The 11064-nt window shown below is 54.7% G+C and overlaps 1 long non-coding RNA gene across 1 annotated transcript; it reads left to right on the top strand.

The window, feature by feature from the left end:
• Positions 1–762: 762 nt before the first annotated feature.
• Positions 763–2971, top strand: LOC120658489. The gene is made up of 2 exons (XR_005668703.1): positions 763–1156; positions 1684–2971. It is a non-coding gene; the product is annotated as an uncharacterized LOC120658489 (long non-coding RNA).
• The last annotated feature ends 8093 nt before the right edge of the window (positions 2972–11064 follow it).

Below are 11064 nucleotides of genomic sequence, written 5' to 3'. Positions count from 1 at the left end.
GGGGTCGCGCAGAGGCGGGTGCAGAGCGGCTCTGCAGCGGCGTGGGGACGCGCGGCGCTTTTGAGCCGTGTTTAGTTGCACTTTGTAAAAATTTTGAAAAGTCATCTTTCTACATTTGAAATACTAAACATAGACTAATCACAAAAATAATTGCAGAACTCGTCTGTAAATCGCGAGACGAATCTAATGACCCTAATTAATCCGTCATTAGAGGTTATTTACTGTAGCATTACTGTAGCAATTTAGCATCTAATTACAGCCTAATTAGGTTCATTAGATTCGTCTTACCATTTACAGACAGCAGTCGCAATGTGTTTTTTATTTCGTCTAGATTTAAGTCTCCATGCAGGTGCGGGAAATTTTTTTTGGAATTTTGATTTTTTAACTAAACACGCCCTTGGTCCGGCGCGCCTTTGATTGTCTTGTCGAGTCGTGGCAGGCGATGAGACGACGGGGGTTGGCAGGGCGCTGTCCCCCTGGACAGTGGACGGCTGCACGGGGACGCCACCGGTAGCGCTCGGCGAGTCGCCGCCGGTGACGCGCTGCGGCGCACCGGCGGGCCAGTGGTGTCAGCGGGTCTAAGCACTGACTGATTCCCGCTGTCTTCTCCCCGCACAATGATGATGTTCTCCCTGATTTTCAGGCCGTTCGGATGGACTAAACTGGCTGGGCTGATCAGCCCAGCCGCTCGCAGCACAGGTCCAGCCGAACAGCTGGTAAACGAATCGTTGTACTAGAAAAGCCCGCTGCTTTGCCGGTGGCCAGTGCATGTATCTATGGTTTTCGATGACAATAGTTAGAAATTTTTTTTATAGGTTTTATAATGATTGGCACGAAGAGAATATGTTGTATGAAATTGAAATTTAAAGGCACCTGAACTTGTAAGCTACTAACCGGACATTGGATATTGGCAACTTTTGTGCATTTTATTTTTCAGGAATTCAGATATGTGTCCACATTGGCATTTAGAAGGGCTATGATACTTGACACGAGTTAGTAAAATCATAAGTAGCTCATATATCTATATTTCTGCTTTTCTCTGGAAAATATCTATATTTCTGCTAAATTTTCCCATTAATCGTCCACGTACGCAAAGTTTCAAGTCTACAAAAGGAGCGCCAACTTCTTCAATCTACTGTTGAAGCTCTTCAACAAGGTATGTCTTTCCAATTACAATCTAACACATATATTGTTGTGGTTCCCTTTATCCAGTTAAACATATGAAACTTTCGTTTTCAATGTGTGAACACTAAAATCTTCTCTTTTTATTTGTTTATGTTGATGCATATGAACTATTTTTTGTAGCTGACGTTAAATGTGTTTAGTAGACTGGCTAAATCAGTCCTTCAGAAACACTCACCAGCCAAACAAGTGTGTGCAGAGATACTAATCAGAACAAACAGGGAAAATCGGAGAAGTTATGCTTCAATTAATTTTTAACTCAAGTTGGAAAAAGAAGTAGATGCTAATTATCTAGCAAATCATAGTGCCCATATAGAACACAGTTGTATAAAGTAATCAGATCATAATTGTACCTGAAACTTGGGGTTGTTATTGCTTGATGCACAGAATTGAGAAATTATAAACTAACCTGAGCATGTATATATTCTTGTGGTTGGTCAGCCAAAATATGTCGAGCCATTATGCAGCTACGATCACCTATGCATTGTTTGTCACTTTCAGATAAACCAAGAGATGGTACTGGAACAGGTGGCCTTATCCTCAGCCGGTGAGCCCGTGAGCCCCTCCTTCTTTCCCAGCCACACAGCAGCGTCTCATCCTCATCCTTATGTCTCTCCTCTCTGACGCCTCCATCTCCACGCTCTCTTCTTTTCCCTCTTGAAGCAGTAGCGAGCAGATCAGCAGGCCAGCAGCCATCGGCTTGTCCCTTGGCTCCCTGCCCCCTCGGGCCTTCCCTTCGCCTGTCCATGCGGGCATGGCTAGTGCCGGCCGACCACGGGGCCAGCCAGGCCGAGGCAGCGTGGGGCCAGGAGTGACGCGGCGACGGGTGGCGGCCGGGGCCGGGGGTGTGGCTGGCGCGCGCAGCCCCGTTCCCCTCCCTCCTTGTCGTGGCGGGCGCCCGGGCTCTCCCCTCCCCTCCGGCACTCCGTGGGCCGGCGCGACACCCTTCCCCTCTCCTCCATGGCCAGGCGGCGGCCGGCGACCAGGGCTGGGGATGCGGTCTGCGGGTGCGAGGAGTCTCGGCCCCGCGGGTCCCTCTCCTATGTGGACCGGCGGCGGCTGGCTGCGAAGCCGAAGGTGCGGCGCGGCGCGGCCCCTCCTTCCTCTCCGTGACGCGGCGACAACCAGCGTCCGGGGCGGCCCGGCGAGGAGCCGGCCGGGGGCGCGGGCGAGGGTGGGTCCTCAATGGCCAAGCGGCGGCCGGCGACCGGGGCTGGGGATGCGGTCTGCGGGTGCGAGGAGTCTCGGCCCCGCAGGGCCCTCCCCTCTGTGGACCGGCGGCGGCCGGCTCCCGAAGCCGGAGGTGCGGCGCCGCGCGGCCCCTCCTTCCTCTCTGTGACACGGCGACAACCAGCGGCCGGGGCGGCCCGGCGAGGAGCCGGCCGGGGGGCGCGGGCGAGGGTGGGTCAGTGGGGATGCCTCGGCATGCCGCTGGCCGTTCGTGGCCGGATCGACGGCTGAGATTTTTTTTCGATGACGTGGCACGCTGACGTCGCACCTTTTGGTGCGCGAATCGTAGTATAGAGATTAGCCGTGAATTGTGCCTCTACCACACTTGCATGGCTGGCTGGAGACTTGCTGGAGCTGAATTGGCTGGCTGTTCCAGCAAGTCAACTAGCCCATCCACTTTATTCCAGCCGAACAGGACCTTTACTGGCGCTCTTCTGTTTAGCTGCTTTGGGGTGTTTAGTTGGTGAAAAAGTTTGAATTTGGCTGCTATAGCACATTTCGTTGTTATTTGACAATTAATGTCCAATCATAAATTAATTAGTATCATTAGATTCATCTAGTAGGAATCAGTTAGATTATGTAATTAGTTATTTTTTTCAACTACATTTAATGCTCCATGCATGTGTCCGAAAATTTGATGTGACGGGTACTGCGCAAACTTTTTTGGGAACTAAACGCAGCTTTTGTTCTCATCTCCATTTTCCAGCTTTGTTCTTGTTGCTAACACTCATCAGAGTTTCAGACGCGGTGGAAACAAAATTCAGGCCCTATTTAGATCTCAAAACACAAAATGTAAAATTTTTATAAATCGCTTGCATGGTGTACTAAATGTAGTCGAAAAATAAATCACATTACACAAATGAACTGTAAATCGCGAGACGAATCTAGTGAGTCTAATTAGGACATGTTTAGACACTAAATTGCTACAATAAATGTGTTCTAATGATGAATTAATTAGGCTCATTAGATTCGTCTCGTAGTTTACAGACGAGATCTGTAATTAGTTTTGTAATTAGTCTGCATTTAATACTTCAAATGTTGAAGATTCCTTTTCAAAAATGCAAAAATGGAAAATGAAAAGTGATCTAAATAAGACCTCATAACTAATTTATGTTGAAAATAGAGAATTAACTAATTTATGTTGAAAATAGAGAATTTTTTTTTGAAGTAAGCCAGGAGCACTTACAGATCGTTAAAAAAGGAGATGAGGTGCCGCGTCGAGCCGGCGCTCGAACCGCAGCAGGCAGCGTGAGCCCCGCTCACCTGACCAATTGATCCCCGCTCAGAGGGGCGTTTAGTTTCCAAAAATTTTCACCTCGGAATTTGTGCCTTTTCTCTTTGAATATATATATGGAGTACTAAATGTAGTTAAACAATAAAATTAATTGCACAGTTTGAATGTACACGACGAGACGAATCTTTTGAGCCTAATTAATGCATGATTAGTCATAAGTACTACAGTAACCCATATGTGCTAATGGTGCGGTCAAAGGTCTCAAAAAATTCGTCTCGCGGTTTTTAGGTGAGTTCTGAAATTAATTTCTTAATTAGTGTCCAAAAAAACCCTCCCAATATTTAGTCAAATTATTAATGTGACACCTAAAATAATTTTAGTTTGGAACTAAACGGCCCCTCAGTTCTCAGTTCTCGGAGAGAGATTTTTTTTTCACTCTCGCGTCTTTCTACATGGGTCCGGTGCAGCGACCACTTTTGATGCCAAAGGCAGCAGGGGGGGTGGGCCCTGGTAACAGTTGAAGGCGTACAACCCACTCGGACGGTCGGGCCAAGTGTCCTCGGGCTCGGGGAGTAGAACCGGTGTCCCATGCGCCGTGCAGACCAAGGGGTTATTTGGTTTCGGGTGCTAAGTTTTGGACTATGTCACATCCAAAATATTTTTAATATTTACTAATATTAAATAAAATTTGATTATAAAATTAACTGTAGAATCCTGGATTGAAATTGCGAGACGAATCTAATGAGATATGTTAATCCATAATTAGTGGATGGTTACTATAGCATCAATGTAGCAAATCATAGATTAATTAGGCTCATTAGATTCGTCTCACAAATTAGCACCCATCTGTCAAAAAAATTATAAATAAATTTTATTTTATAATAATAAATGATAAGATTTTTTTTAATGTGACGGGGGCTAAAAAAACTGATGGAAACACACAGAGCCCAAGCTTGAGCTGTTGGTGCGGTGGTCCCACTTTCAGCGACACGCCGCCCACTGATTGTACTGCTGGGCGCCTACATTGCGGACTGCCACGCACGCATGCTTCGCCCGTGTTTAGATTCAAAATTCTAAATTTTTTTTCCGCCATCTGCATGGAGACTTAAATCTAGACGAAATAAAAAACGCATTGCGACTGCTGCCTGTAAATCGCGAGACGAATCTAATGAACATAATTAGTCTGTAATTAGATGCTAAATTAGCCTCAGTAAATTCGTCTTGCGATTTACAGACGAGTTATGTAATTATTTTTGTGATTAGTCTATATTTAATACTTTAAATGTAGAAAGATGTCTTTTCAAAATTTTTACACCGCGCAACCAAACGGAGCCTTCATTTGACATCAATGATATGATGACGACGCGCAAGTGAGGCCTCGAGATCCGTGAGCCGAAATGATACGTGATGCCGGCCTCGCAATCAACAAGGCCTCGTGAGTATTACACTCTCAAAACGAAGTTATTTGGAATTTGTTTTAAGTTAAATATTTAAATTTTAATTATAAATAATCTTTTGGGTTGAGTTTGAAAATATGAAAACGATGTAGGTAGTCTCATCTTAAAATATAGTGTCGTGGTGCTGCAAACCACAGCCGGGTGGCGGATGGCACCCGCCCTAGCCCTAAGGGTGTGTACTCGGGGGTTAGCTGGTCTTAGATCGATCTCACTCAAGAACACGATGAACACAGTAGGATTTAGAGTGGTTCGGGCCGCCGGAGCGTAATATCATACGTCCACTGTGTGTTGTATTGCCTTCCCACGAGAGTGAGAAGGTTGCAAGAGCTTGAGTCTGTCCAGATTGTCCTGTGCGCAGCGAGCGCCTCCCTTTTATATCTCAAGGGGGCACGTACACAGCCGTTGGGTCCCCGACAGGTGGGTCCAACGATGCAGCATAACGTACTGTTCATATATTATGGCGTCGCAGGCAAAGGAGATCTCTCTTGGATTCTCTCGCCTGCTCCCGGAGCCCTTCGTCCATCATGTCCTGGTGCTGTCTTGTCGAGACGGAGCCTGACGTAGCTAGTGGCATCGCCCGCCACGTTGATTAAGCGGGCGGTGTAGCTTGCGGCGTAGGCGGCATGATGGAAAAGCGCCGTGCTGTCGTATCCATTTAATGCTGCAGGCGGGCTCTGCGCGGGTGCGGCACAGGCGGCTCCACTGTGCTCCTTGGTAATATGCGGCGCGCAGCGGGGCCTGACAAAGGCTGTCTCGTGTACCGCGGCGGCAGAGCACGCCTTGTCCATCGCATTAAATGCGGTGGGTGGGCGAGTCTTCCTGCGGAAGACTCGCACACGATCCCGCGCCTCTGGGACACGTGGCGGCTCCGGACCCCTACATGGTGAGGGGAGTCCGGACGGGCGCAGGAGGTCCCGGACCCCTCTGGGAGTCCGAGGCCTCGGCGGTCAGCTTGGAGCTTCCCTTCCTTAGACCCACGTGGCGTCACCGGACCCATCCCCAGGTGGGGTACGGTCCGGGGACGTTGGCCTGGTGAGGGAAAAACCTGGCCTGTGGGACCTGGCGACTCCGTCCTTCCCGTGCAGTTACGGATAACTACGCAGGTCCTGCCTAGCTGCAGGAAGAGTGGGTATCCCTGCTACAGGGTACCGACAGTGGCCCCCGGGCCCACCTTGGGGGAGGTACGAACCCACAGGTGGGGCCACTTCTGCGATTTGGCTCTGTTTAGCTTGAAGCCCCTTTCTGCGGGGGTCTTGACCGGTTTTGACTACCCCTCGGGTTGGTTGCTGCCTCATCACATCGCAACGGCTTCCTGACTATGGGCCCCACGAACAGTGGTTCACCTAGTCACGCGCGCGACGTTCGGCATTGTTGCGGCCGGAGTAAATGGATCATTTACCACCGGCGCAGCTCCCGAAAAGCTCGGCCACGCCTGCGATTAATACGCGCACGTCAGCTCAGCTTCCGCCTTGCTTCACGCGCGCGGGCGACGGTTCGGATCCCGCCTTTTCACACCTTTGTTGGTTACCCGCTCTCCCTGACAGGTGGGCCTGGCCCCCCTTTCCATGGACCGGGCGGTTAACCCTAGGTGCGGGCGTCGCTTGGGTTCCAGCGACGGTTCCGGGGCGCGCCGGATGAGTCAGGCTTTATATTGGGGTGAGCCACATTCCATGGTTTCTTTCCCACTTTCGCCTTCTTCCTTCCATCTCTTGCGCCCCTTTGCCTTCGAGCTTTCCTTGCCCTTGCTCCCTGCTCCCCTGCGCCGGCTTCCTCTCACCTCCACTAAGCAATGGCATCCCTTGTTCATCCCCGCCGCTTCCAGACCGAGTGAGAGTTGAACACAGTGCGCCGCCTACTCGGGTGGAGTGCACAGGAGACCGGCTGGGGGGTTCGAGCAGGCTCGGTTCCTCTTGGCAACCTCCGCGCCGGGGAGTTTGTGTTATTCACCTCGCACATCTCCGCCGGCATGGGACTGCCGATTTCTTCATTCCTACTACTGCTGCTGGAAGACTTCGGCCTCCAACTTCAGCATCTGACACCCCACTCCCTCCTCCTGGCGTCCATCTTCGTGCACTTATGCGAGATGTTCGTGGGAGTGCGCCCTCTGCGTCATCCTCTTCCGCTACTTCTTCATTCTGGTGAGGTCCGGAAGGAGCAAGGACGAAGTGGGGGGATACTACTTCCAGATAAGGAGCGACCTGCCGACTCCTTACATTCCCGGTCTTGCTGGTGGAAGGTGGGAGGAGTGGCGCAGGGATTGGGTGATCGCCACCACCGAAGCCAACGAGCGCCTTGCCCTGCCGACCGAGGGGCCCGCCTCCGACAAAGCATCCTGGAGGGCCAAGCCGTCGCTGCAGCCGGAGTTCGACTCCATGCTGGACAAGATCAGGTCGCTGGCGGAGAGCGGCCTCACCTCGTGGCACGTGCTCGGGGACTTCGTGAAGCGCCGGATCGCCGCCCTGAAGCAGCGACCGCGACCGGCGTGGAGCTTCACCGGCCTCAACGATTGCAGCAGGACCCACCGCGGGGAGGGAAGCGACCTGACCCAGGAGGCCTTGGAGGTCCTGGTGCGGAACGTGACGGGAGACACCTTCATCCCGGAGAACCTGATCCTCCCACAGAGCATAGTCCCCCTCTGCGAGGACCCCGCGAGGGTGGCGGTGGTGGCAACCCTGCCGACTCTGGACGACGGGGGACTGGCCCCACGCCAGATCGGAGGCGACGCGAACCGTGGGCTCCGGATCCCTGGCGCATCCGGGGATCAGGCTACGCTGAGCGCTGAGGGGTCCGGCGCCACCACGAAGGGGAAGCAGGCCGCGGCTAGCAGCGCGGCCTGCAGCCTGCTCCAGCCGTGCACAGGGCAGCTCCGGTACATCGTCGGGTGACGCAGGCCTGGCGCAGGCTACTCCGGGCGACGGGACCCTGGTCTCGGAGCCCGCCGCGAAGCGCCAGAGGTCTTCTGAGGGCGCAGACCAGGGTAGCTCCCGGGCTGCCGGCCCCCATGGGCCCTCTGGGGCGACTGGACCACCACCTTCGCCGCCGAGGAATTCCTCCCGCCGGCAGCAAGAGCAGCAGCAGCAGGCACGCGGGCGGCAACAGCAGCAACAGGTGCGACCCCGGGTTGCGCCCATGCCGCAGCCACAGGGACAGCAGCAGCGGGAGCAAGCCCGGGTTGCGCCTGCATCGCAGCTGCAAGGGCAGCAGCAGCAGCCGCAAGAGAAGAGGCCCGGGCTCCGGGGACGCTGGGTACCCGGTACTTCTGGGTTAGTGTCATCCTGCTCTCTTCCCTTGCGCCTGTGCTCTATTTTTTTTGAAGGCTTTTCTGCTGGTTACCAGGGCTCCTCGCCCTAGCGGTTCTTCTACCATCGCTGGCACATCGGCAGGTGCCCAGGCGGCGGCGGCCTTGGCGTCGACAGCGACGGCGACAGCAAGTGCAGGACCCTCAGGTACGGCGACCTGTGCTAGCCCCGTGGTGCGCGACGTGATGCTGACTGGCGTGTCATTTTTAGACTCTGCAGTGCTCAGCGCGGCGGCGGCGGCGCTGGGTGCAGCCGCGCCCGATGCGGCGACGGTGGAGGCGCCGATACTGAACGCAGCCGCACCCGACACAACGGCGGCGGAAACGCCGGTGCTGGGTGCAGTCGCACCCGATGCCGTGGCGGCTGAAATGCCGGCTCTGGGCGCCGCAGCCCCCGACGCTGCAGCGGCGGAGGCGCCAGTGCTGGGCGCAGCCACACCCGACACGGTGGTGGAGGTGCCGGTGCAGGGCGCAGCCGCACCTGACGTATCGGTGGCGGGGGTGCCGGTACTAGGCACAGCCGCACCCGACGAGGCGGCCGCAACCGGACCCGACGCGGCCGCGTCTGCCACGGCGGCAGCGGGGGCGCCGGAGCTGGGCTCGGCCGCGCCCGACTCGGCGGAAGCGGGGGCGCCGGAGCTAAGTGCCGCAGCGGAAGCCCCTACCTCCAGCTCCGGTCCTGTTGCAGAGGAGGAGTTGGAGGTGGTCTTTGGCAGGTAGCTCCTGCAGCTTCAACTCCCGGAGGAGGATGCGACTCCGCTTCCTCAGGTGCTGTTGCGAGTTCGGCGGTCGATCGAGGAGGCAACCTCCTCCGCCGAGGTGGCCTTCCGGCGGGAGTGGTCTGCTCTGGAGAGCGAGCGTCAGCGCCTCTCCGACTGGCACACCCGCCTGGAAGCGCACACGAAGGCTGAAGCCTCCCGCGCCGCGGAAACTCGGTCAAAGCTCAAGGCGGACCAAGAGGCCTACCGAGCCAACCTTAAGAAGGTGTTTGACCGAGAGTTCGCGGTGTCAAACCGAGAGAAATCCTTGGCGCAGCGGGAGCGGGACTTCACCCTGGAGGTTGTTGGCTTTGCTGCTCAGCGGTCCGACCTCGAGGCTCACCTCGCAAGCCCAACAGTCCGAGCTAGAGACTCGCAGCGAGGACCTCAAGGTCCGGAGGCAGGAGCTCGACGTCTTCTCTGCGACTCTGCAGGGATGGCGTGAACAACTACAGGAGAGAGCCCGCCAGCTAACTGCCGACGAGGCGGATTTGGAGGAGGGCCGGAAGTCCCTCGCCAAGCGGGAGGCTCACGCCACCGGCATAGAGAAGGAACTTGGGCGCCAGCGAGACTCGCTCAAGAAGCTGAAGGAGTGGGCGGAGCAGAGGGAGGCGAAGCTCGAGGAGAGGTCCCGCGTGCTCGAGGAGAGGTCCCGCGAGGTGGAGGTGGCCAAGGCGGCCCTGGACACCCGGGTGCAAGAGGCGGTCCGGGAGGCGGTCCGGAAGCACCAGGAGGACCAGCGCGCAGGAGCCCAGCGGATCACTGACTGGACGGCCGAAGCGAGTCTCGCACTGGTGCCATTTGGGATGAGCCCAATCCAGGTGGCGGAGCCGCCAGCTTCGATAGCTGACGCGCTCCCAGTGCTGAGCTCTGCTTCGGATAGGCTCCAGCGCCTGGGGCCGGTCCTTGCTGGACAGCTCGAAACCGAGGGCCGCGAGCTGATCCGGATGGTGGCAGAGCACATCCTGACCTGCCTCCGGAGCCACGACCCGACCATCTCGTTGGCGCCCGTGGTCGATGGCCCTGTAGCGGAGACAGAGGCCGCCGCTCGGGACAGCGTGCAGGAGGTCGTTGACTTCATCGCCTCCTACTTCAAGCGAGAGCCTGCAGACCCTTGAGCTGGGCATTGTATCTTTTTCCTATTGCATTATGTAACAACTTTGTACTAGCTGAAATTTTTTGAAGTAGAAAAAACTTCAACTTAGCTGTTTGTCAGTTGTTGATTTGCAGTATGCCGCACCCCGGTAGCACCCCGGTGCACTGGCCCCCTGGCAGATAGGTTCAGTTGCTTGGACCTGTCTGCCAACTGAGTCGTAGAAGATACTCCGGACCTCCTTGGCATAGGGCTGCATAGCCTGTAAGACGAGCAAGCGCCTTGTTCCCTGTGTAGTATACAGGAGTACAGATAGAAGAATCAGGTTCGCTTAGATAGTAGCAACGATACTGCATCTTAGCTATTTGACACATGCAGAATTCATCCATGATGTCTGGGTCAAAGCGGATGCCCCGGGCCCCCTGGGAGAGAGACTCAGTTGCTATGAGTCTGTCTACCATCGAGACTGGCTCTTATCCTGCATGAAAGCTTTGAAGCGGATACCCGGACCCCCTGGCAGATAGGCTCAATGGTTTGAGACTGGCTACTGCTAACCTGTGTACCACTTCAAAGTTATAGCTTAGTAGCAGACCCGCGGGGCTCATTCCTGACCAGTCCCAGGCTGGTACCAGGTGTAAGGATCGATGGACCAAGAGGGGGGGTGAATTGGGCCTTTTTCAATTTTTAAAACAAAGTAAGGCAACCTTAACCTATGCAAAGCTAGTAGGGCACCAATTCACCAACCGGATAACTAAGCTACCTACACAAGCTAAGAGAGATAAAAACAAAGTAAAGCCTAGCAAGGTAGAGCT

Source organism: Panicum virgatum, chromosome 2N (genome assembly GCF_016808335.1).
Source record: "Panicum virgatum strain AP13 chromosome 2N, P.virgatum_v5, whole genome shotgun sequence".
NCBI classification, from domain to species: Eukaryota; Viridiplantae; Streptophyta; class Magnoliopsida; order Poales; family Poaceae; genus Panicum; species Panicum virgatum.
The sequence above is the reverse complement of the archived record's forward strand: the minus strand, read 5'-3'. Positions and strand labels throughout refer to the sequence as shown.